Genomic DNA, 26,008 nt, shown 5'->3' with positions numbered 1-26,008 from the left:
ATTTGTGATTCGTACAGAGCTGGTTCGATTGACCAACGGATTGCTAATTTTCTGGCTTGCTCCAGTCGTAGGGAAAAGTGTTATTCTGTCTTTTATTCCCTTTTTATTATATAATAATTAGTAATTTGTGTGTCTTCTTATTTCTTTTGTATTTCTGAAACTTTTTATATTTTGTACATATTTTATGCACTGCCCACTTTGGGAAATTAAATCTTAAAATTATTTAGTGACTTCTGTGTATTTAAGCACGTGCTCATATCTTCAGAGAGAATAGATTGGAGAGACTAGATCAGAGAGATTAGATTGTATTTTAGTGCCTTTAAAATGCTCGGTCAAGCTCATTGCCAATCTGCATGCAGCTGCACTGCGAGTGGGCAGATTGTACGCAGATTGCAAAGGTAACATATCTGCCAGATGGAAATCTATGTGTGTGTGGAGTCTCAACAGACCGTTCTGCGGATAAACTGTTGGGTGGTGGCAGGCTACCCTTTGTGGTGTGTCTGGTGCGGGGGAATGTGGACAGTGGAAGGGTGATTAACCCCGGGGTTCAAGCTGTAGGTAGCTGGCGGGACCTTAGAAGGGTGTGTAATTACTAAACTGTTCCTCAACTCTAATCAGTGCACCAGGTTGTATGTAAGATTCCTATCTGCCAGTGTGTGTGATCAGCCAGCTGGATTGGAGTGGAGTCTCCATCTGCTGGTGGCCACAGGTAGTGCGGGCTGTGAAAAGGTATCATGGCTGATCTTACATACGGTTTTTAGATATTCAAGTTAACTCCCCTTTATCCCCTCTTGACCTCCCTGTCGCGGCCGCACGTGCGTGCTTCTGTTAGCTAGTCGCTGTAGGCATGGCATGTGGGTGGATACGTGACAGGGTGATCCTTGACAGACAGCCAGAGCCCTGATGATGCACAGCAGCGCATGCGTTGTACAGGACCCCGAGGCTTCCTGGGATGAATGACATCAGTATTCCAGGAGGTTGTCGGAGAGTCCTGCCAGTGGTGGGAGGGGACAAGGAAAATGGTATTACAAAAATCAATAAAGAAATGCAAAAAAGGCGAATAATCCATAAAAGAAATACAAAGAAATGTCCATCTGTGACAGCAGAGGGGGAGGAGTGCAATGAGGAGTGCAATGATCCTCCGGTCACAGTGAAACGCTGATCGTCGGGCGGGACCTCTGTGCGAGGTCCCAATCATGTGATCACTGATTGGCCAATCAGTGATCACATGCAAAGTAGTAAGCAAGATGTCACTTGTGACATCATTGCTTACTACGTGTGAAATCTGTGAATGATCACAGAGGTCACATGGTACAAGGCTATTCACAACAGCCTTGTACCATGTGACAAGGTGTGACCAATCACAGCTCACTCAGTACTTCTCAATGACTGCAAGAATGCAGACAGAGAGAAAGAGAAATGATTGCTTTTACATCCTATATGGGTGTAAAAGCAATCAGTGTAAAAAAAAAAAAAAAATCTTCATCACCCCCCACAAGTAGTACAGTGTCACCATGGTGACACTGTACTGCTAGGGTGACAGTATGTAGAAAAAAAAATAAAATTAAAAAATAATAATATAAAAAAATATAATAAAATGTAAAAGAAAATGTTTAAAAATGATAATTTTTGGTTATAAACTAATTTGGATTTTTTTCTTTTTACTAAAAAGATAACGAAATAAATTTTGGACAAGATTTATGATGAAATATTATTTATTTTCAAAATTAAAAAAAAAAAAACACTTTTTAAAAATTTTTTGGACATTTTCATTTACATAGCAAAAAAAATAAAAATCCCAGCGGTGAATAAATACCACCAAAATAAAGCTTTATCTGTCTCAAAAAAATGGTAAAAAATTCATATGGGTACAGTGTTGCATGACCGCGCAATTGTCATTCAAAGTGTGATAGCGCTGAAAGCTGAAAATTGCCCTGGTCAGGAAGGGGGTAAAAGTGTCCGGTCTGGAAGTGGTTAAAAAAAAAATGCCAAAAAAATTAGAATAATAAATACATTAATGAAATAAAATGTCCATCTGTGACAGCGGAGGGGGAGGAGTGCAATGATACAAAGTGGGGGGAGGGGGAAGGGTCACTTTATAGAAAACCTCTGACAACAAAGTAGCAGAGTGTCCATAGAAAGCAGAGTGTGATGTCATGATCACCTGTACAGGAGATGACATTCTATAGCAATGCTTGTGTATACAGAGCTAGATCCCCTCTGAGGTCCCCCAGAGATCACAGTCCCCCTCCCCATAGATCAACACAGCTCCTATCACAGCCCCCATTATACCTGACAAGTCCCAGATGTCAGCCAATCAGGGGCCAGGAAGTGGGAGGAGTTACAAGCAGCAGGGGGCGGAGCAAACCTCGGTTGCTAAGCACTCTGGAGTCCCTAGCAACTATTCATTCACTGCCTTTTCTTAGAGAGGAGAGGACTGCTGGGCTGAAGCTCCTCCTCCGTCAGTTATGAAGAGACCACAGACTCGGCTATATGAGAGGTGGAGCCAAGGAGAGGCGGAGACGAGTACTGCGATGGCCATCTTTATTATGGTACAGTGACCCATTCTCCTCTATATACAGTGTGGGCAGCCGTGAATGTCATTCAGAGTAGTAATAGCCACAGTATTCTCTGGAGGGACAGCTCATGCATTTTGTGATGTTTATTCATGTTTTAATGCTGATTTTGATTCAAGTTTCAAAGCTGTCATTAGTTGCTAACCCAGTATCTGAGTGGGCGGAACTGAGGACTCCGCTGGCCATCTTTGTTATGGTAAAGTAACTCATTCCTTTCTATGTACAGTGTGGGCAGCCGGGAATGTAATTCAGAGCAGACTCACACACCCCAGAGGGACATCTCATGGCTTTTGCACTGATTATTTATGTACGAATGCTGATTTTGTTTCCAGTTTTAAAGCTGTCATTACTCGCTATTCCCTTCTAGGTGCAGTGTGGGCAGCTGGGGATGTAATTCAAAGCAGTAGTAGCCACAGAACACCCCAGAGGGACAGCCAATGGCTTCTGGGCTGATAATACATGTGTGAATGGCGATTTTGGGTGCAGTTTCAAAGCTGTCATCAGCTGTCATTAGCAGCTAAGCCAGCATGTGAGTGACTGGAGCCAGAGCTGAGCAGTACAGAGAAATAATGACACATACTGCACCCCAGTGGCCACCCTCATAATTGCAAAAGATTTTTTCCTTTGTAATTTTTTTTTATCCTGTATCCATAAACTGCATTTTGCGGACGCATGTAAAAAGAGCACTTTTTTGTGCGTATTTTTGTACTACACTCATAGGGCAGCCCATTCACTTCAATGGGCTTCCCTATGCACAACCCACGCGCCAAAGTAGTTTGTGTAGCTTTTTCAGCATTGAACTTTGTGTGTTTTGACAGGATTGTTGTGCACTTTTCCACATTCAGAAACATGTCTGCTTACTGCGTTTGAGGTGCCATTACCTGTGAATGGCACCACAAGTGTAACATGCATGTTATGTGCATTTTGTAAATGCACGTACATACTTGGGATTTTCTGTGCGTTTACAAAACGCTCAGTTGTGAATGGGGCCTACTGAATATGCTGGATACTGAAGATCCTAATGGCTCTGTAACCCTGGAAGAGAGTGGTGATTCCACTCCATCATTAGTATAATACATAGATTTTAAACAGAAACTTGTGCTTTCTGTGTGTTTCTGCGCGTCATGTTTGGGCAACCCATTCTGTATCGGTTGCCATGAGTGAATCTAGTTTGAGATTGTAGATCGCCGAGTGCGCGCCCCTGGGGGCGTGAGGGAGGACACGTTCTGAGAGCATGTCATATGACGTCCTCCCAGAACTGGCCGGCCGCAGTCTGCGTGTCATGTTTGGGCAGCCCATTAATTTCAATGGACTGCGCTATGCACAATAAATGCACAAAATAATTCCCTGGCCTCTATTAAAAATCGCACCACACTAAAATGTAATAAAGTACCATACGTTTTGGCACACATTAATGTACACGCATTAGCGTGACGCATGGAGGTGCCATTAAAAATGATTAGCAATGCTGTGAAACTAAGTGGATATATCAAATGGGGACTTTGATCCCAAAAGGGTTAAATGCAGAAATTGACATTAATTGTTTCTTATCAAACTGGTAGTTTTGGTTCGGGTGCAAGTGTCATGTATGTGCATGTGTATATATATGTGAGATGCGAACTACTTATCTATTTACTTATATTTGTTTTTTATATATATATATATATATATTTAGAAATTATGATTCTATTTATTTTTTATTTTTTTTTAATTTTTTATTTATATATTTTTTTTTTCATTTTTTCGTATTTTTTTAATTTTTTATTTCCAAACTTTTTTCCTTTTTTTTTTTTGATTACTGGTTGCATTGGGATGTATATATACATTATTATTATTATACAGTATTTATAAAGCGCCAATGGTTCGCTCAGCGCTGTACATTACAAAGGGGGACAGAACATTTGACAGAACAATACCAATACAATGCAAAACATGAGGGGATTGAGGGCCCTGCTCTTTCGAGTTTACAATCTAGGAACATGCACAAATTAGATTGGATTTCTAATTTTAACAAAAGACATTTGGGATATGAATTGCTCTATATATATATAATTTGTATTTTTATTTATTTATATATATAGTATATTGTTTTACTATAAAAATACTTTTTTTAAATATCTTTTTTGATTTTCATCTTTTTTAGAGTTTTTCTTTTATGGATATAATTTATGGATGTATCTTAATGTCACTATTCTGTATGGCTCAGATCGCAAAGTAGTTTAGGGATGTGTTATTGTTAGTTCAGGATTTCAATAAAGTTTGTATGGTGACTAACGAATAGATAGAGATCTGTGCTATTTGAGTCTGTGAAGGAATCTCACGTGATGGCAGCAGGGTTTGACAGTTAGTTAATTTACCTTTTTGGCTGTATTAACGTATGGGAGAGAAGGGGAGGGATCGGGTGTTGGTATTTAAGCGGCTTGAGGCTGTGGGTGTGTGTCTTGAGAACGCCCTGTGGGTGGGGCAAAACGCATCGACGCACTTCCGTTCTGCTGTCTTGACGTCCCGTGTCACATCCGATGAGTGGAACGCACGCCGTGCGGTGCGATCCAAGCGGCCATTTTTGTTTACTGTCTGAAGATTATCCTGTCATTCCCTGCTGATCAGGCTGTGAGGTTTCCACTATGGAGCTTGGAAACACTGGAATTTATGTGAGCCTATGGAGGCAATAAAAAGGGCTGTTTTTTCATCAAACAAATGTGAGTGGTCTGGCTATGATTTTTAGCAATATATATCAGTAGCAGGATTACACTATTTCTTTCCTTTGCACTGCTGGAGCCAGGAAAGATTTCTTCCCAATATCTTATATGGTGGAAAAGAGTCCAGAAGGTTTAGAGGGGGCTTGGGATCCCTGTATATCCCAAAAGGTGTAATACTCACCTATATCTGGTGAGTGCGGTTGTTATTGGTTTTCTCACTGGTGAATGGTGGAAGCAATTTTCCAGTTTGGACTATCTGATTTTTTTCACATATGATTTTTTATCTTTTTTATCACTTGGGAATTAAGGACTTTTTATTATGTTTTTTTATATATAATTTTTCAAAAGTTTTTTGATTTGGACATTTTATTGATTTTATCACTTTCACATTTGTATTTGAAGTAAGGTGTTTATTTGCGCTGTTTTTTTGTATGTTCACTTGATGGCTACAGCCCAGCCGCTGCAGCTCCAAGACACTTGATGCGGATTGCCATAGAGCCTGCTCTTTACACTGCAGAGGGGTTTTCTAATGATACCGCCTCTCCAGCTGCATTCCGCTGAAAGCTGTTCACCATGCCTCCATCTTGTTTACTTACATCGAGGGGCCGCTGTGTCTTCCGGGTTCTTGTAGCCGTCCCCCTGATGGCATGCACTCGCCCCAGTGTAACATCAGGGATACAGCTGCAAGAACCAGGAAGAGACAGCCAGAGCCCCGGTGATGCGCAGCAGCGCATGCGTTGTACAGGACCCCAAAGGTTCCTGGAATGCTGCGGGAGAAACCTGGCAGTGGCGGGAAAGGACAAGAAAAAGGTATTACCAAAAAAAATGTTCATACAAAATGCAAAAAAAGTAGAAGAAATTAAAAAATATTCAATTGTGACAGTGGAGGGGTTAGGAGTGCAATGATACAAAGTGGCTGGGGAGGGTGAAGGTTCCCTTTAAACAGAACTTTTTTTAAAAAAAGTTTCAAATTGTTCATAGAAAGCAGAATTTATTATCATTATCACATGTAAATGCTTGTGTATACAGAGCTAGATTCCCTCTGAGTTCCCCCATAGATCAGAGTCCCCCTCCCCATAGATCAGCACAGCTCCTATCACAGCACCCATTATACCTGACAAGTCCCTGTAGCCAGCCAGGCGGGGGGCGGGAACTGGAGGAGAGATGCACGCCGCAGGGGTTGGAGCAAATGTGGCACCATCAATTGCTAAAGAAACCCCTAGCAACCATTCACTGCTGCTTAGCGGGAATCCGTTGCTGCTGATTGGCGGGCTGACAGTCTAGGTCTCCCTTTATTGAAGAATCTTCAGGAAATGTATTGGTCAACGGAGCCTGAGTGACAGGTGGAGCCAAGGACAACGTACGAGTTTAATCGGGGTCAATTGCAAAAGTGTTCCTCACATTGGTGGTCAGTAGGAAGAATGCACCCCTTACCTAATGTCATGCTGTAGTCTGGTGTCACACATGGAACTAAATAGGCACCATCAAATAGGAGGTCAATTAAAGGATAATTTTGCGGTTCTCAAAAAACAAACATCCATACTCCCCGCCACACTGCAGCATCAGTCTGATATGTATGGGGTTACTAAAAAAAACATACCCACCTCTATGCTGCAGAATTGTAGGTGCCCCATTAAGAGCACCCCCATAGATCAGAGTACCCCCACAGATCAGTTGCCCTCATCAGAGTACCACCACAGATCAAGTGCCCCAATCAGAGTACCCCCATAGAGTGCCTCTACAGATCAGAGTACCCCCACAGATCAGGTACCCCAATCAGAGTACCCCCATAGAGTGCCTCTACAGATCTGAGCAGACCCACAGATCAGGTGCCCCAATCAGAGGACCCCCATAGATTAGAGTGCCCACATACATCAGAGTACCCCCACAGATCATTTGCGTCATCAGAATACCCCCCATAGATCAGAGTTCCCTCATAGATAAGAGTAGCCCCATAGATGAGCAAAGCTCATCACAGTGCCCAGTGCCTGATCAATATGTCCCTGAAGAAGGGCAGACAGGGTTGACGGGAACTGGGAGGAGGTGTGCTACAGGGGACAAGGCATACACATGACATCATTGGTTGCTAAGAAGTTGCTAAGTACGCTGGCGTTAGGGGGGATCCAGCGCTGCAGACTGGTGGGCTGACAATCCAGGTCTGCCATTTCCTAAAGAGCTTTCAGTAAATTTGAAGGATTACAGAGCCTGAGAGGTGGAGCCAAGGATGAGAGGTGGAGCCAATGATGGGAGGTGGAGCTGAGCACTCCAGCGGCCATCTCTTTTATGGTAAAGTGACCCTTTCACTCAGATGCAGGGGCGGACTGATCATTTGGAAACTCGGGTACTGCCCAAGGGCCCGGGGTCAGTAGGGGGCCCCATGAGATGCCCCTGGTACCTTTTTCATAGGCTTTTTTGAGTTTGGGCAAGGACACAGGGGCCCCATGATCCCCTATTGCCCGGGGGCCCCATGAGTTGTCAGTCCGCCCCTGCTCCAATGTCAGGTGTTGGCAGCAGGGAATGTAGTACAGAGCAGTAATAGCCGCAATACACCCCAGAGGGACCCCTAATGGCTGTTGCCATCATCCTTAACCACTTGAGCTCCTGAGGATTTACCCCCCTTAATGACAAGGCCTCTTTTTGCTACTCGGCGCTGCACTAATTCAACTGATAATTTCGCAGTCATGCAATGCTGCACCTAAATGAAATTTACATCCTTTTTTCATACAAATAGAGCTTTCTTTCGGTGGTATTTGATCACCTGTGCGCTTTTTATTTTTCACGCTGTAAACAAAAAAAGACCAAATATTTTGAAGAAAAACGATATTTTTTACTAACTCAAAGTTAGTTATAAATTTAGGCCAAAATGTATTCTGCTACATGTTTTTGGTTAAAAAATCCCAAGAAGTGTATATTGATTGCTTTTTGTGCAAGTTATAGCGTCGACAAACTATGGTATAGATACTGCAATTTAAGCCATTTTTTTGCTATACAGCGCTGCGCTAATGTAACGGACAATTGCGCGGTCATGCAATATGGCACATAAATGAAATTTATGTCCTTTTTTAACACAAATAGAGCATTCTTTTGGTGGTATTTGATCACCTGTGCACTTATTTTTGGCGCTATAACCAGAAATAGTTTTAAAGGAAAAATTTTTTTTTTGAAAAAAAATATCTAAAAAAATAAAATTTCATCATAAATTTAGGCCAAAATGTATTCTGCTACATGTTTTTGGTTAAAAAATCCCAAGAAGTGTATATTGATTGCTTTTTGTGAAAGTTATAGCGTCTACAAACTATGGTATAGATAATGGAATTTACACAGCTTTTACTTTCTGACTGCCCATCACATTTCTTGAGGTGCTAAAATACCAGGATAGTACAAACACCCCCAAATGACCCCTTTTCGGAAATTAGACACCCTAAGCCAGGGTTCTCAACCTTTAAGACATAAAGAGCCACTTGGACCCGTTTCCGAGAGGGAAAAAAAGACTGGGAGCCGCAAAACCATTGCAACATTTAAAACAAATCCGACACTGCATATATTGCAAAAAGCGCTCTGGTCATGAAGGGGGTTTAAGGGCCCAGTAAGCAAAGGGTTAATCAGGGCCACAGTGTATCGTCATAATCACAATCATAGCCTTAGGTCAGTGGTGGGCAACATTTTTTTTCTACTGAGCCAAATCTCGCCAAAACCACGATTGAAATTTATTTTGAGAGCCACATTTTTAAAACTGAAAATACATCAACATATAGTAATTCATCCCCCATAGTAATTCATCCCCCATAGTAATTCATCCCTCATATAGTAATTCATCCCCCATAGTAATTCATCCCCCATATAGTAATTCATCCCCCATAGTAATTCATCCACCACATAGTAATTCATCCCCCATAGTAATTCATCCCCCCTATAGTAATTCATCCCCCATATAGTAATTCATCCCCCATAGTAATTCATCCCCCATATAGTAATTCATCCCCCATAGTAATTCATCCCCCCTATAGTAATTCATCCCCCATATAGTAATTCATCCCCCATATAGTAATTCATCCCCCATAGTAATTCATCCCCCATATAGTAATTCATCCCCCATATAGTAATTAATTCCCCATATTAATTCATCCCCCATATTAATTCATCCCTCATATAGTATTTCATCCCCCACAGTACTATTCCCCCCCAAGTAGTAAGCCAAGTCCCCCCTGTGTCAATTCACTTACCTTTGCTCCGCGCGTTCCTCTCGCCGTGTTCCCGCGCCTTTCCGGTCTTCAGGGCGGACTGTGAAAGGAGCCTACCTCCCTTCACGTTCGTCATGCTGCCCCGCCTACACACATTCTGACAGGCAATGTTTGCCTGCCCCGGCTGTGTTTTTTTTTAGCACGCTCCGTGGGCCGGATTAAAAGGTCCGCCGGGCCGTAGTTTGCCCATTGCTGGTCTAAGGTCTCCTCAGACTGTTGTCCACCTGGCGCCTGTGGCAGATAGCTTGGAGTCCCCTGGAGCTGTGAGAATTGATGGCAGCCCAGAGGATCTCGGGGGTCTGGCTGAAGGACCGCCAGCGGTGGATAGCAGGATGGGGTTGTATGGGCAAGAGGAATTTGGTTTTGTACCCATGTGTAAAGAAACAGAATGTTCTTCTGAAGTTCCTGGGGAGAAGGCACATTGTGTTTCAGGAAGTCTTGGTAAAGACCAGTGCTGTGTGCCTCTATCCCCTTGTGGGATGAAGTTTTCTTTTTCTGCTCCCCTGTCCCCACAGATACCAGTCATGCCATTTTGAATCCTGGGCTGTGGAGCACAGAGGAGGGACCACAGGGTAAGGGGTTAAGTCTGATTCAATCTGACTCTACCCCCTCAGTAGCTGGGGCTGATGGCACTGAGGTTCCTGGAGGCTGTTACATTTGATGCCAGCCCAGAGGAACTCAGGTGTGCCGACAGATGCTCTGCTGAGGACGGGGTAGAAATGTGTGACGTGGGTCAGAGGACAAACCCTAGTGAAATCCTTTCTCCTGTAACTTTCCCCTCTGTCACCACAGTCACGGGTGCTGCCAGTGCAGACTCATTTCTGTGTGTTGCAGAGGGAAGTCTGCAGGATGGTGGAGCAAATTCAGCCCAAGCAGTGTCTTCCACCTCAGCAGCTGCAGCTGACCTCACTGAGTCCTTCAACGCTGATAGGTTTGAGGTTGGCCCAGAGGAGCTCAGGTGTTGTGCTGATGGATGTTCTACTGAGGAGGACAGAGTAGAAGGGTGTGGCACGGGTCAGAGGATGACCCCTGGTGGAATAAAGTCTTCTGTGGATGTATCCTTTGGCCCCACAGCTATGAGTATCATGAATGAGGATTCATTGCTGTGTACATCAAAGGAAGGATCACAGGATGATGGGGGAACACTGATCCCCTCAGAATCTGCTGTTTGAGACTGTATCTGACAACACTGTATTCTTGGCGGCTGATAGGTTTGATGTCAGGCTGGAGGAACTCAGGGGTTGTGCTGACCAGTCTCTGGCTGAAGCAGAAAGAGCAGAAGTGTGGGAGACAGGTCAGAGTAGAGGTTCTGGAATCCAAGCCATGGAACCAGGTCCAGATCACCCAGGAACAACCTTATGCCAGGCTCAGGCATCTGGGTGTCGCAGCCAATGGCGAACCACCAGATGACCCTGGCCAGTGGCTGAAAATGCTGACAGCACACAATGACAGGTTTGCCAGTACCCGTCCAGTCGATAGTCAGTGGCCAGTGGATGAAATGGATCCGCGGGGGGATCTGCTGGCCAGTGGTGACCCAAACCCTTTAGGATCAGTCAGAGAGCTGGGCAGAAGCCATTCCCCATCAGCAGGGGGACGGGCTGAGCTGTCAGTGGTGTCAAGCTTTAGTTGGGAGAACTCCCCCCCCCTCCAAACCTAGGGAACCTTCCTGGCAGACATGTTATCTGACCCGTTTAGGCTCAGCTATGCGTCCTCTGGAAGAGGGGAGATGTAACGGACATGTAAGATTTGAGTGGATAAAGATTTGATCGGTGGAAATATAGAATCATAGCCATAGCAGGTTTGAGTAGATTATTTGTAGATCAGGCCTTTTCATTACAAATGTGTATTCAGGAACAGCCCTTTTCATTAAGAATGTGTATTGAGTCCATTAGGGAAATAACTCAATAGACATTACAGACAGTGGTCATCATTTAGCATCAATTAGCATTAATTAGTCTATAGCCAGGCCTCCTGGAGGTGACACCTTTGTGTTAATAAGATTATCACCTGCTGGGAAAACCAGTTTGGGAACTAATTACAGCAGACAGGGCAGCTACCTGATGTGGAAAGTCCTATAGGTATATTCATTCATTCATTCATTCATTCATCAAAGAAGTATGTTTAATTTCTCATAAAAGCTGGAAAATTAGTTGGAGAGATATGAACATGCTCCCTTTTTGTAGGGCACGCTGTTCGCTGCATTTGCATATAAAAATCATATTTGTGGCTTGGGGAGGAAGCCAGGATGGTGTTTGGTACTGTCGCGATTGGGCTGGTGTCGGAAATCCAATCCCCGACTTGGTTAAATCTTAAAATGAATTAGTGACTTCTGTGTATTTAAGCACGTGCTCATATCTTTGGAGAGACTAGATTGGAGAGACTAGATCAGAGAGATTAGATTGTATTTTAGTGCCTTTAAAATGCTCGGTCAAGCTCATTGCCAATCTGCATGCAGCTGCACTGCGAGTGGGCAGATTGTACACAGATTGCAAAGGTAAAAGATCTGCCAGATGGAAATCTTTGTGTGTGTGGAGTCTCAACAGACCGTTCTGCGGATAAACTGTTGGGTGGTGGCAGGCTACCCTTTGTGGTGTGTCTGGTGCGGGGGAATGTGGACAGTGGAAGGGTGATTAACCCCGGGGTTCAAGCTGTAGGTAGCTGGCGGGACCTTAGAAGGGTGTGTAATTACTAAACTGTTCCTCAACTCTAATCAGTGCACCAGGTTGTATGTAAGATTCGTATCTGCCAGTGTGTGTGATCAGCCAGCTGGATTGGAGTTAAGTCCTCTTTATCCCCTCTTGACCTCCCTGTCGCGGCCGCACGTGCGTGCTTCTGTTAGCTAGTCGCTGTAGGCATGGCGTGTGGGTGGATACGTGACAGGGTGATCCTTGACAGACAGCCAGAGCCCTGATGATGCACAGCAGCGCATGCGTTGTACAGGACCCCGAGGCTTCCTGGGATGCATGACATCAGTATTCCAGGAGGTTGTCGGAGAGTCCTGCCAGTGGTGGGAGGGGACAAGGAAAATGGTATTACAAAAATCAATAAAGAAATGCAAAAAAGGCGAATAATCCATAAAAGAAATACAAAGAAATGTCCATCTGTGACAGCGGAGGGGGGGGAGTGCAATGATACAAAGTGTGTGTGGGGGAGGGGGGAGGGGGGAGGGTCACTTTAAAAGAAAACTGACAAACAAAAGTAGCAAAGTGTCCATAGAACGTAGAGTGTGATGTCATGATCACCTGTAAAAGTGAGGGGTGGGGACAAGAAAAAAAGATATTACAGCAATAAACAAATTTAACCACTTCCCGACTGGCCGTTGTATATAAACGGCGGGACGGTGGCAGTGCAGGGTCAGGTGGCCGCTTATAAATGGCCTCCCCGCACCCTGCTTGTGCGCGCTCCCTGGGAGCGCGCAGCACCGCGATCCGGAGCCCGCTGTGTCCTCCGGTCACAGTGAAACGCTGATCGTCGGACGGGACCTCTGTGCGAGGTCCCGATCATGTGATCACTGATTGGCCAATCAGTGATCACATGCAAAGTAGTAAGCAAGATGTCACTTGTGACATCATTGCTTACTACGTGTGAAATCTGTGAATGATCACAGAGGTCACATGGTACAAGGCTATTCACAACAGCCTTGTACCATGTGACAAGGTGTGACCAATCACAGCTCACTCAGTACTTCTCAATGACTGCAAGAATGCAGACAGAGAGAAAGAGAAATGATTGCTTTTACATCCTATATGGGTGTAAAAGCAATCAGTGTAAAAAAAAAAAAACATCTTCATCACCCCCCACAAGTAGTACAGTGTCACCATGGTGACACTGTACTGCTAGGGCAGTGATGGCGAACCTTTTAGAGACCGAGTGCCCAAAGTGCAACCCAAAACTCACTTATTTATCGCGAAGTGCCAACATTGCAATTAAACCTGAATACTGAGGTTTTAGTTTAGAAAAAAATACTCATACATTAACCTCCCTGGCAGTATTCCCGAGTGTAGCTCGGGGTAAAGTTTCAGCACCACAAGCGGTAACCCCGAGCTACACTCGGGAATACCTTGCAGCGTTTCTCAGGGATCCCTTCTACGCTTACCTTGTCCTTTTCTCCCGCAATGTCCCCCCTGCAGCGTCACCGGCCATCTCCTCTGGGTTCCCTGCGACGTACGGGGGACGGAACGGCGGGAAATTTAAAAATGTCAAAAAGTGACATTCGCTAAATACACTAAAATCACATAGTATTCCATTCCTGTATCAAAGCATTTCACATACATTTTGTCCCGAGTGCTTTGTCCTGTGCCCTGCCTGCATGTATACTGTTCTTTCTGCCTGGAAACTAAGAAACGTCCATGGCGTCCAAAAGCGTCCCTTTAGGTCAAAATCGGTTTTAGACCGACTAGAGAACAGCGATAGAAAATTAGAACCACTTGCAGAATTGAGTGATGATTTGTGGGGAAATTCGTCATCAGACACTGAAAACGATTTTGCGACTTTGCTCAGCGACGTGCGAACTTGGCGCTGTATTTCAAATTTCAGGGTTTTTGGTTTGATTACATTATCGAATTAAATTTATTATTTTTTATGATTATTTATTAAATTATAATTTATGATTTCGTGTTTCAAATTTTATCATACCCGGAATGTTTACTAGATTCTTGTTCGGACAGATTTCAGTGAGTTATTCCTAAAAATTACAGGCCTACAATAAAAAAACAACATATTTCCATGCACAAAAATGTACCGCTTTGAGCACAGAAATACTGACATAATCAAACTGCTAGGGAGGCTACCATCTTTTGTTTTAAAAGAAAAACACAATAACAGAGCTTTCAATGATACAAACTGCTTTTTATTGAAAGGTAAAATTTTGCATTTGGGGTTCTTTTGCACAATTATTGTACACCTAATCACCAATATGGAGTGCATTGCGGTGGATGGTATGTACAGGAGAGAAGTAAGGAGTGTATAGTAGTGGGAAGTATGTGCAGGAGAGGGATATGGAGTGTATGGTGATGGGCAATATGTACAGGAGAAGGGTACGGAGTGTATGGCGATGGGTAGTATGTGCAAGAAAGAGGTATGAAAAGTATGGCGGTGGATGATATGTACAGGACAGTGTATGGTGGTGGACAGTATGTACAGGAGAGGGGTACATAGTGTATAGCTGTGGGTAGTATGTGCAGGAGAGGGGTACGGAGTGTATGATGGTGGGCAGTATGTACAGGAGAGGAGTGTGTAATGTATGGTGGTGGGTGATATGTACAGGAGAGGGGTACATAGTATATGGCAGTGGATAGTATGTGCAGGAGAGGGGTACGGAGTGTATGATGGTGGGCAGTATGTATAGGAGAGGGGTACATAGTGTATGGCAGTGGGTACTATGTGCAGGAGAGGAGTGTGGAGTGTATGGTGGTGGGTGGTATGTACAGAAAAGGGGTACGGAGTGTACATGAGCAGTTGGTGGTAGTACCAGCTGTAAGAAATTAGGAAAGCAACATATATTATTACTATTACATAAAGTGCTGCAATGGAAGGTGATGATGGAAATGGGGGTGCAGAGACAAGAAGCAGAAGGGGGAAAAGAGAGTGGGATGAGCAGTTGAGTGGTGAGCTCGAACACTGGCAGTGGTGGAAAAAAGAGTTGTGGCAGGATGAAGGAGCAATGAGGTAGGACAAAACAGATACAGAGGTACAGAGGCAGTGTATTTCACAGAGGCAGGGGAGGATGGTGGCAGCGCTGCATAGTGACAGAAGACAGGAGCAGGAGTGGGGGTCAGCTGTTAGACTCTTCCCGCTGGGCTGCATACAGGGACTTCTATCATCTGATAACCATACACCATACCGAGTGATGGCAGCAGTGCCCCCCAAGGACGGAGCTGGCCCGATGTGCTCATCCATGGGTGCACTGTTGGTCAGAGCACAGCCTCTCCCCTGGGCCCCCCTGCTAGGTGACAGGGCCCGTGCTCCCTACAGGAGGCCCGGTGGTACCCCCTTATCAGCGGCCCTGCCGGGTGAGGAGGACTTACCAGACTGTCACCGATCACCGGACCCTCTTCCCCTGATCAGATGGATGATGGTCCCTCTGGTCCAAGCTTTGTGCTCTCCACTCTCTCCGCTGTAACTGATCGCCCCTCCCTGCAGTCATACACGGTCCTATAGGAGTCCTTCTCCTTTCCAAGCATGCTCAATGATGCCATTATCAGATGCTTGGCTGCTGGGGTGACTTGGCTCTGGCGTGCCAACAGTGAGGGCCCTGCGTGCCAGCTGCGGCACGCGTGCCATAGGTTCGCCACCACTGTGCTAGGGTGACAGTATGTAGAAAGAAAAAATAAAAATAAAAAATAATAATATAAAAAAATATAATAAAATGTAAAAAAAAATGTTTAAAAATGATAATTTTTGGTTATAAACTAATTTGGATTTTTTTCTTTTTACTAAAAAGATAACGAAATAAATTTTGGCCAAGATTTATGATGAAATATTATTTATTTTCAAAATTAAAAAAAAAACACTTTTTAAAAAATTTTTGGACTTTATCATTTACATTGCAAAAAAAATAAAAATCCCAGCGGTGAATAAATGCCACCAAAATAAAGCTTTATCTGTCTCCAAAAAATGGTAAAAAATTCATGTGGGTACAGTGTTGCATGACCGCGCAATTGTCATTCAAAGTGTGATAGCGCTGAAAGCTGAAAATTGCCCTGGTCAGGAAGGGGGTAAAAGTGTCCGGTCTGGAAGTGGTTAAAAAAAAATGCCAAAAAAATTAGAATAATAAATACATTAATGAAATAAAATGTCCATCTGTGACAGCAGAGGGGGAGGAGTGCAATGATACAAAGTGGGGGGAGGGTCACTTTATAGAAAACCTCTGACAACAAAGTAGCAGAGTGTCCATAGAAAGCAGAGTGTGATGTCATGATCACCTGTACAGGAGATGACATTCTATAGCAATGCTTGTGTATACAGAGCTAGATCCCCTCTGAGGTCCCCCAGAGATCACAGTCCCCCTCCCCATAGATCAACACAGCTCCTATCACAGCCCCCATTATACCTGACAAGTCCCAGATTTCAGCCAATCAGGGGCCAGGAAGTGGGAGGAGTTACACACAGCAGGGGGCGGAGCAAACCTCGGTTGCTAAGCACTCTGGAGTCCCTAGCAACTATTCATTCACTGCCTTTTCTTAGAGAGGAGAGGACTGCTGGGCTGAAGCTCCTCCTCCGGCAGTTATGAAGAGACCACAGACTCGGCTATATGAGAGGTGGAGCCAAGGAGAGGCGGAGACGAGTACTGCGATGGCCATCTTTATTATGGTACAGTGACCCATTCTCCTCTATATACAGTGTGGGCAGCCGTGAATGTCATTCAGAGTATATATGTGAGATGCGAACTACTTATCTATTTATTTATATTTGTTTTATATATATATATATATATATATATATATATATATATATATTTAGAAATGATGATTCTATTTATTTTTTATATTTTTTTCATTTTTTATAATTTTATATTTATATATTTTTTTTTCATTTTTTCGTATTTTTTAAATTTTTTTATTTCCAAACTTTTTTCCTTTTTTTTTTTTGATTACTGGTTGCATTGGGATGTATATATACATTATTATTATTATACAGTATTTATAAAGCGCCAATGGTTCGCTCAGCGCTGTACATTACAAAGGGGGACAGAACATGTGACAGGACAATACCAATACAATGCAAAACATGAGGGGATTGAGGGCCCTGCTCTTTCGAGTTTACAATCTAGGAACATGCACAAATTAGATTGGATTTCTAATTTTAACAAAAGACATTTGGGATATGAATTGCTCTATATATATATAATTTGTATTTTTATTTATTTATTTATTTATATATATAGTATATTGTTTTACTATAAAAATACTTTTTTTAAATATCTTTTTTGATTTTCATCTTTTTTAGAGTTTTTCTTTTATGGATATAATTTATGGATGTATCTTAATGTCACTATTCTGTATGGCTCAGATCGCAAAGTAGTTTAGGGATGTGTTATTGTTAGTTCAGGATTTCAATAAAGTTTGTATGGTGACTAACGAATAGATAGAGATCTGTGCTATTTGAGTCTGTGAAGGAATCTCACGTGATGGCAGCAGGGTTTGACAGTTAGTTAATTTACCTTTTTGGCTGTATTAACGTATGGGAGAGAAGGGGAGGGATCGGGTGTTGGTATTTAAGCGGCTTGAGGCTGTGGGTGTGTGTCTTGAGAACGCCCTGTGGGTGGGGCGAAACGCATCGACGCACTTCCGTTCTGCTGTCTTGACGTCCCGTGTCACATCCGATGAGTGGAACGCACGCCGTGCGGTGCGATCCAAGCGGCCATTTTTGTTTACTGTCTGAAGATTATCCTGTCATTCCCTGCTGATCAGGCTGTGAGGTTTCTACTATGGAGCTTGGAAACACTGGAATTTATGTGAGCCTATGGAGGCAATAAAAAGGGCTGTTTTTTCATCAAACAAATGTGAGTGGTCTGGCTATGATTTTTAGCAATATATATCAGTAGCAGGATTACACTATTTTATATTTCTTTCCTTTGCACTGCTGGAGCCAGGAAAGATTTCTTCCCAATATCTTATATGGTGGAAAAGAGTCCAGAAGGTTTAGAGGGGGCTTGGGATCCCTGTATATCCCAAAAGGTGTAATACTCACCTATATCTGGTGAGTGCGGTTGTTATTGGTTTTCTCACTGGTGAATGGTGGAAGCAATTTTCCAGTTTGGACTATCTGATTTTTTTCACATATGATTTTTTATCTTTTTTATCACTTGGGAATTAAGGACTTTTTATTATGTTTTTTTATATATAATTTTTCAAAAGTTTTTTGATTTGGACATTTTATTGATTTTATCACTTTCACATTTGTATTTGAAGTAAAGTGTTTATTTGCGCTGTTTTTTTGTATGTTCACTTGATGGCTACAGCCCAGCCGCTGCAGCTCCAAGACACTTGATGCGGATTGCCATAGAGCCTGCTCTTTACACTGCAGAGGGGTTTTCTAATGATACCGCCTCTCCAGCTGCATTCCGCTGAAAGCTGTTCACCATGCCTCCATCTTGTTTACTTACATCGAGGGGCCGCTGTGTCTTCTTGTAGCCGTCCCCCTGATGGCATGCACTGGCAGTGGTGGAAAAAAGAGTTGTGGCAGGATGAAGGAGCAATGAGGTAGGACAAAACAGATACAGAGGTACAGAGGCAGTGTATTTCACAGAGGCAGGGGAGGATGGTGGCAGCGCTGCATAGTGACAGAAGACAGGAGCAGGAGTGGGGGTCAGCTGTCAGACTCTTCCCGCTGGGCTGCATACAGGGACTTCTATCATCTGATAACCATACACCATACCGAGTGATGGCAGCAGTGCCCCCCAAGGACGGAGCTGGCCCGATGTGCTCATCCATGGGTGCACTGTTGGTCAGAGCACAGCCCCTCCCCTGGGCCCCCCTGCTAGGTGACAGGGCCCGTGCTCCCTACAGGAGGCCCGGTGGTACCCCCTTATCAGCGGCCCTGCCGGGTGAGGAGGACTTACCAGACTGTCACCGATCACCGGACCCTCTTCCCCTGATCAGATGGATGATGGTCCCTCTGGTCCAAGCTTTGTGCTCTCCACTCTCTCCGCTGTAACTGATCGCCCCTCCCTGCAGTCATACACGGTCCTATAGGAGTCCTTCTCCTTTCCAAGCATGCTCAATGATGCCATTATCAGATGCTTGGCTGCTGGGGTGACTTGGCTCTGGCGTGCCAACAGTGAGGGCCCTGCGTGCCAGCTGCGGCACGCGTGCCATAGGTTCGCCACCACTGTGCTAGGGTGACAGTATGTAGAAAGAAAAAATAAAAATAAAAAATAATAATATAAAAAAATATAATAAAATGTAAAAAAAAATGTTTAAAAATGATAATTTTTGGTTATAAACTAATTTGGATTTTTTTCTTTTTACTAAAAAGATAACGAAATAAATTTTGGCCAAGATTTATGATGAAATATTATTTATTTTCAAAATTAAAAAAAAAACACTTTTTAAAAAATTTTTGGACTTTATCATTTACATTGCAAAAAAAATAAAAATCCCAGCGGTGAATAAATGCCACCAAAATAAAGCTTTATCTGTCTCCAAAAAATGGTAAAAAATTCATGTGGGTACAGTGTTGCATGACCGCGCAATTGTCATTCAAAGTGTGATAGCGCTGAAAGCTGAAAATTGCCCTGGTCAGGAAGGGGGTAAAAGTGTCCGGTCTGGAAGTGGTTAAAAAAAAATGCCAAAAAAATTAGAATAATAAATACATTAATGAAATAAAATGTCCATCTGTGACAGCAGAGGGGGAGGAGTGCAATGATACAAAGTGGGGGGAGGGTCACTTTATAGAAAACCTCTGACAACAAAGTAGCAGAGTGTCCATAGAAAGCAGAGTGTGATGTCATGATCACCTGTACAGGAGATGACATTCTATAGCAATGCTTGTGTATACAGAGCTAGATCCCCTCTGAGGTCCCCCAGAGATCACAGTCCCCCTCCCCATAGATCAACACAGCTCCTATCACAGCCCCCATTATACCTGACAAGTCCCAGATTTCAGCCAATCAGGGGCCAGGAAGTGGGAGGAGTTACACACAGCAGGGGGCGGAGCAAACCTCGGTTGCTAAGCACTCTGGAGTCCCTAGCAACTATTCATTCACTGCCTTTTCTTAGAGAGGAGAGGACTGCTGGGCTGAAGCTCCTCCTCCGGCAGTTATGAAGAGACAACAGACTCGGCTATATGAGAGGTGGAGCCAAGGAGAGGCGGAGACGAGTACTGCGATGGCCATCTTTATTATGGTACAGTGACCCATTCTCCTCTATATACAGTGTGGGCAGCCGTGAATGTCATTCAGAGTAGTAATAGCCACAGTATTCTCTGGAGGGACAGCTCATGCATTTTGTGATGTTTATTCATGTTTTAATGCTGATTTTGATTCAAGTTTCAAAGCTGTCATTAGTTGCTAACCCAGCATCTGAGTGGGCGGAACTGAGGACTCCGCTGGCCATCTTTGTTATGGTAAAGTAACTCATTCCTTTCTATGTACAGTGTGGGCAGCCGGGAATGTAAATCAGAGCAGACCCGCACACCCCAGAGGGACATCTCATGGCTTTTGGACTGATTATTTATGTACGAATGCTGATTTTGTTTCCAGTTTTAAAGCTGTCATTACTCGCTATTCCCTTCTAGGTGCAGTGTGGGCAGCTGGGGATGTAATTCAAAGCAGTAGTAGCCACAGAACACCCCAGAGGGACAGCCAATGGCTTCTGGGCTGATAATACATGTGTGAATGGCGATTTTGGGTGCAGTTTCAAAGCTGTCATTAGCAGCTAAACCAGCATGTGAGTGGGCGGAGCTGAGCAGTCCACATCTCTTTATCCTGGTAAAGTGCCCCCTTCCTGCCATGTATAGTGTGGGCAGCTGGGAGTGTAGTACAGAGAAATAATGAAACATACTGCACCCCAGTGGCCACCCTCATAATTGCAAAAGATTTTTTTCCTTTGTAATTTTTTTTTATCCTGTATCTATAAACTGCATTTTGCGGACGCATGTAAAAAGAGCCCTTTTTTGTGCGTATTTTTGTACTACACTCATAGGGCAGCCCATTCACTTCAATGGGCTTCCCTACGCACAACCCACGCGCCAAAGTAGTTTGTGTAGCTTTTTCAGCATTGAACTTTGTGCGTTTTGACAGGATTGTTGTGCACTTTTCCACATTCAGAAACATGTCTGCTTACTGCGTTTGAGGTGCCATTACCTGTGAATGGCACCACAAGTGTAACATGCATGTTATGTGCATTTTGTAAATGCACGTACATACTTGGGATTTTCTGTGCGTTTACAAAACGCTCAGTTGTGAATGGGGCCTACTGAATATGCTGGATACTGAAGATCCTAATGGCTCTGTAACCCTGGAAGAGAGTGGTGATTCCACTCCATCATTAGTATAATACATAGATTTTAAACAGAAACTTGTGCTTTCTGTGTGTTTCTGCGCGTCATGTTTGGGCAACCCATTCTGTATCGGTTGCCATGAGTGAATCTAGTTTGAGATTGTAGATCGCCGAGTGCGCGCCCCTGGGGGCGTGAGGGAGGACACGTTCTGAGAGCATGTCATATGACGCCCTCCCAGAACTGGCCGGCCGCAGTCTGCGTGTCATGTTTGGGCAGCCCATTAATTTCAATGGACTGCGCTATGCACAATAAATGCACAAAATAATTCCCTGGCCTCTATTAAAAATCGCACCACACTAAAATGTAATAAAGTACCATACGTTTTGGCACACATTAATGTACACGCATTAGCGTGACGCATGGAGGTGCCATTAAAAATGATTAGCAATGCTGTGAAACTAAGTGGATATATCAAATGGGGACTTTGATCCCAAAAGGGTTAAATGCAGAAATTGACATTAATTGTTTCTTATCAAACTGGTAGTTTTGGTTCGGGTGCAAGTGTCATGTATGTGCATGTGTATATATATGTGAGATGCGAACTACTTATCTATTTATTTATATTTGTTTTATATATATATATATATATATATATATATATATATATATTTAGAAATGATGATTCTATTTATTTTTTATATTTTTTTCATTTTTTATAATTTTATATTTATATATTTTTTTTTATTTTTTCGTATTTTTTTAATTTTTTATTTCCAAACTTTTTTACTTTTTTTTTTTTTGATTAATGGCTGCATTGGGATGTATATATACATTATTATTATTATACAGTATTTGTAAAGCGCCAATGGTTCGCTCAGCGCTGTACATTACAAAGGGGGACAGAACATGTGACAGGACAATACCAATACAATACAAAACATGAGGGGATTGAGGGCCCTGCTCTTTCGAGTTTACAATCTAGGAACATGCACAAATTAGATTGGATTTCTAATTTTAACAAAAGACATTTGGGATATGAATTGCTCTATATATATATAATTTGTATTTTTATTTATTTATATATATATAGTATATTGTTTTTCTATGAAAATACTTTTTTTAAATATCTCTTTTGATTTTCCTCTTTTTTAGCGTTTTTCTTTTATGGATATAATTTATGGATGTATCTTAATGTCACTATTCTGTATGGCTCAGATCGCAAAGTAGTTTAGGGATGTGTTATTGTTAGTTCAGGATTTCAATAAAGTTTGTATGGTGACTAACGAATAGATAGAGATCTGTGCTATTTGAGTCTGTGAAGGAATCTCACGTGATGGCAGCAGGGTTTGACAGTTAGTTAATTTACCTTTTTGGCTGTATTAACGTATGGGAGAGAAGGGGAGGGATCGGGTGTTGGTATTTAAGCGGCTTGAGGCTGTGGGTGTGTGTCTTGAGAACGCCCTGTGGGTGGGGCGAAACGCATCGACGCACTTCCGTTCTGCTGTCTTGACGTCCCGTGTCACATCCGATGAGTGGAATGCACGCCGTGCGGTGCGATCCAAGCGGCCATTTTTGTTTACTGTCTGAAGATTATCCTGTCATTCCCTGCTGATCAGGCTGTGAGGTTTCCACTATGGAGCTTGGAAACACTGGAATTTATGTGAGCCTATGGAGGCAATAAAAAGGGCTGTTTTTTCATCAAACAAATGTGAGTGGTCTGGCTATGATTTTTAGCAATATATATCAGTAGCAGGATTACACTATTTTATATTTCTTTCCTTTGCACTGCTGGAGCCAGGAAAGATTTCTTCCCAATATCTTATATGGTGGAAAAGAGTCCAGAAGGTTTAGAGGGGGCTTGGGATCCCTGTATATCCCAAAAGGTGTAATACTCACCTATATCTGGTGAGTGCGGTTGTTATTGGTTTTCTCACTGGTGAATGGTGGAAGCAATTTTCCAGTTTGGACTATCTGATTTTTTTCACATATGATTTTTTATCTTTTTTATCACTTGGGAATTAAGGACTTTTTATTATGTTTTTTTATATATAATTTTTCAAAAGTTTTTTGATTTGGACATTTTATTGATTTTATCACTTTCACATTTGTATTTGAAGTAAAGTGTTTATTTGCGCTGTTTTTTTGTATGTTCACTTGATGGCTACAGCCCAGCCGCTGCAGCTCCAAGACACTTGATGCGGATTGCCATAGAGCCTGCTCTTTACACTGCAGAGGGGTTTTCTAATGATACCGCCTCTCCAGCTGCATTCCGCTGAAAGCTGTTCACCATGCCTCCATCTTGTTTACTTACATCGAGGGGCCACTGTGTCTTCCGGGTTCTTGTAGCCGTCCCCCTGATGGCATGCACACGCCCCAGTGTAACATCAGGGATACAGCTGCAAGAACCAGGAAGAGACAGCCAGAGCCCCGGTGATGCACAGCAGCGCATGCGTTGTACAGGACCCCAAAGCTTCCTGGAATGCTGCGGGAGAAACCTGGCAGTGGCGGGAAAGGACAAGAAAAAGGTATTACCAAAAAAAATGTTCATACAAAATGCAAAAAAAGTAGAAGAAATTAAAAAATATTCAATTGTGACAGTGGAGGGGTTAGGAGTGCAATGATACAAAGTGGCTGGGGAGGGTGAAGGTTCCCTTTAAACAGAACTTTTTTTTTAAAAAGTTTCAAATTGTTCATAGAAAGCAGAATTTATTATCATTATCACATGTAAATGCTTGTGTATACAGAGCTAGATTCCCTCTGAGTTCCCCCATAGATCAGAGTCCCCCTCCCCATAGATCAGCACAGCTCCTATCACAGCACCCATTATACCTGACAAGTCCCTGTAGCCAGCCAGGCAGGGGGCGGGAACTGGAGGAGAGATGCACGCCGCAGGGGTTGGAGCAAATGTGGCACCATCAATTGCTAAAGAAACCCCTAGCAACCATTCACTGCTGCTTAGCGGGAATCCGGTGCTGCTGATTGGAGGGCTGACAGTCTAGGTCTGCCCTTTATTGAAGAATCTTCAGGAAATGTATTGGTCAACGGAGCCTGAGTGACAGGTGGAGCCAAGGACAACGTACGAGTTTAATCGGGGTCAATTGCAAAAGTGTCCCTCACATTGGTGGTCAGTAGGAAGAATGCACCCCTTACCTAATGTCATGCTGTAGTCTGGTGTCACACATGGAACTAAATAGGCACCATCAAATAGGAGGTCAATTAAAGGAGAATTTTGGGGTTCTCAAAAAACAAACATCCATACTCCCCGCCACACTGCAGCATCAGTCTGATATGTATGGGGTTACTAAAAAAAACATACCCACCTCTATGCTGCAGAATTGTAGGTGCCCCATTCAGAGCACCCCCATAGATCAGAGTGCCCCCACAGATCAGAGTACCCCCACAGATCAGTTGCCCTCATCAGAGTACCACCACAGATCAGGTGCCCCAATCAGAGTACCCCCATAGAGTGCCTCTACAGATCAGAGTACCCCCACAGATCAGGTACCCCAATCAGAGTACCCCCATAGAGTGCCTCTACAGATCTGAGTAGACCCACAGATCAGGTGCCCCAATCAGAGGACCCCCATAGATTAGAGTGCCCACATACATCAGAATACCCCCACAGATCATTTGCGTCATCAGAATACCCCCCATAGATCAGAGTTCCCTCATAGATAAGAGTAGCCCCATAGATGAGCAAAGCTCATCACAGTGCCCAGTGCCTGATCAATATGTCCCTGAAGAAGGGCAGACAGGGTTGACGGGAACTGGGAGGAGGTGTGCTACAGGGGACAAGGCATACACATGACATCATTGGTTGCTAAGAAGTTGCTAAGTACGCTAGCGTTCCTAGCAGTCATTGACTGCTGCTCAGTGGGGATCCAGCGCTGCAGACTGGTGGGCTGACAATCCAGGTCTGCCATTTCCTAAAGAGCTTTCAGTAAATTTGAAGGATTACAGAGCCTGAGAGGTGGAGCCAAGGATGAGAGGTGGAGCCAATGATGGGAGGTGGAGCTGAGCACTCCAGCGGCCATCTCTTTTATGGTAAAGTGACCCTTTCACTCAGATGCAGGGGCGGACTGATCATTTGGAAACTCGGGCACTGCCCAAGGGCCCGGGGTCAGTAGGGGGCCCCATGAGATGCCCCTGGTACCTTTTTCATAGGCTTTTTTGAGTTTGGGCAAGGACACAGGGGCCCCATGATCCCCTATTGCCCGGGGGCCCCATGAGTTGTCAGTCCGCCCCTGCTCCAATGTCAGGTGTTGGCAGCAGGGAATGTAGTACAGAGCAGTAATAGCCGCAATACACCCCAGAGGGACCCCTAATGGCTGTTGCCATCATCCTTAACCACTTGAGCTCCTGAGGATTTACCCCCCTTAATGACAAGGCCTCTTTTTGCTACTCGGCGCTGCACTAATTCAACTGATAATTGCGCAGTCATGCAATGCTGCACCTAAATGAAATTTACATCCTTTTTTTCACACAAATAGAGCTTTCTTTCGGTGGTATTTGATCACTTGTGCGCTTTTTATTTTTCACGCTGTAAACA

General features: G+C 43.6%; 1 protein-coding gene across 3 annotated transcripts in view; it reads right to left on the bottom strand.

The window, feature by feature from the left end:
- The window catches only part of LOC149460293 (major histocompatibility complex class I-related protein 1-like), a 125,518-nt gene extending 109,832 nt beyond the window's left edge, over positions 1-15,686 (bottom strand). Inside the window, exon 1 of one of the 3 annotated variants that reach the window (XR_016313087.1) lies at positions 15,543-15,686. The gene's annotated coding sequence lies outside the window, so the exon portion shown is untranslated. The remainder of the gene's footprint in view (positions 1-15,542) is intronic. The other 2 variants (XM_089679827.1, XM_089679828.1) reach the window with 2 other exon arrangements.
- Between the last annotated feature and the right edge of the window lie 10,322 nt (positions 15,687-26,008).

This window comes from Staurois parvus, unplaced genomic scaffold, assembly GCF_062004578.1.
Source record: "Staurois parvus isolate SC_StPar_1 unplaced genomic scaffold, SC_StPar_1.0 ptg000232l, whole genome shotgun sequence".
In the NCBI taxonomy this organism is placed as follows: domain Eukaryota; kingdom Metazoa; phylum Chordata; class Amphibia; order Anura; family Ranidae; genus Staurois; species Staurois parvus.
Note: the sequence above shows the minus strand (reverse complement) of the source record. Positions and strands in the feature narration are given on the sequence as shown.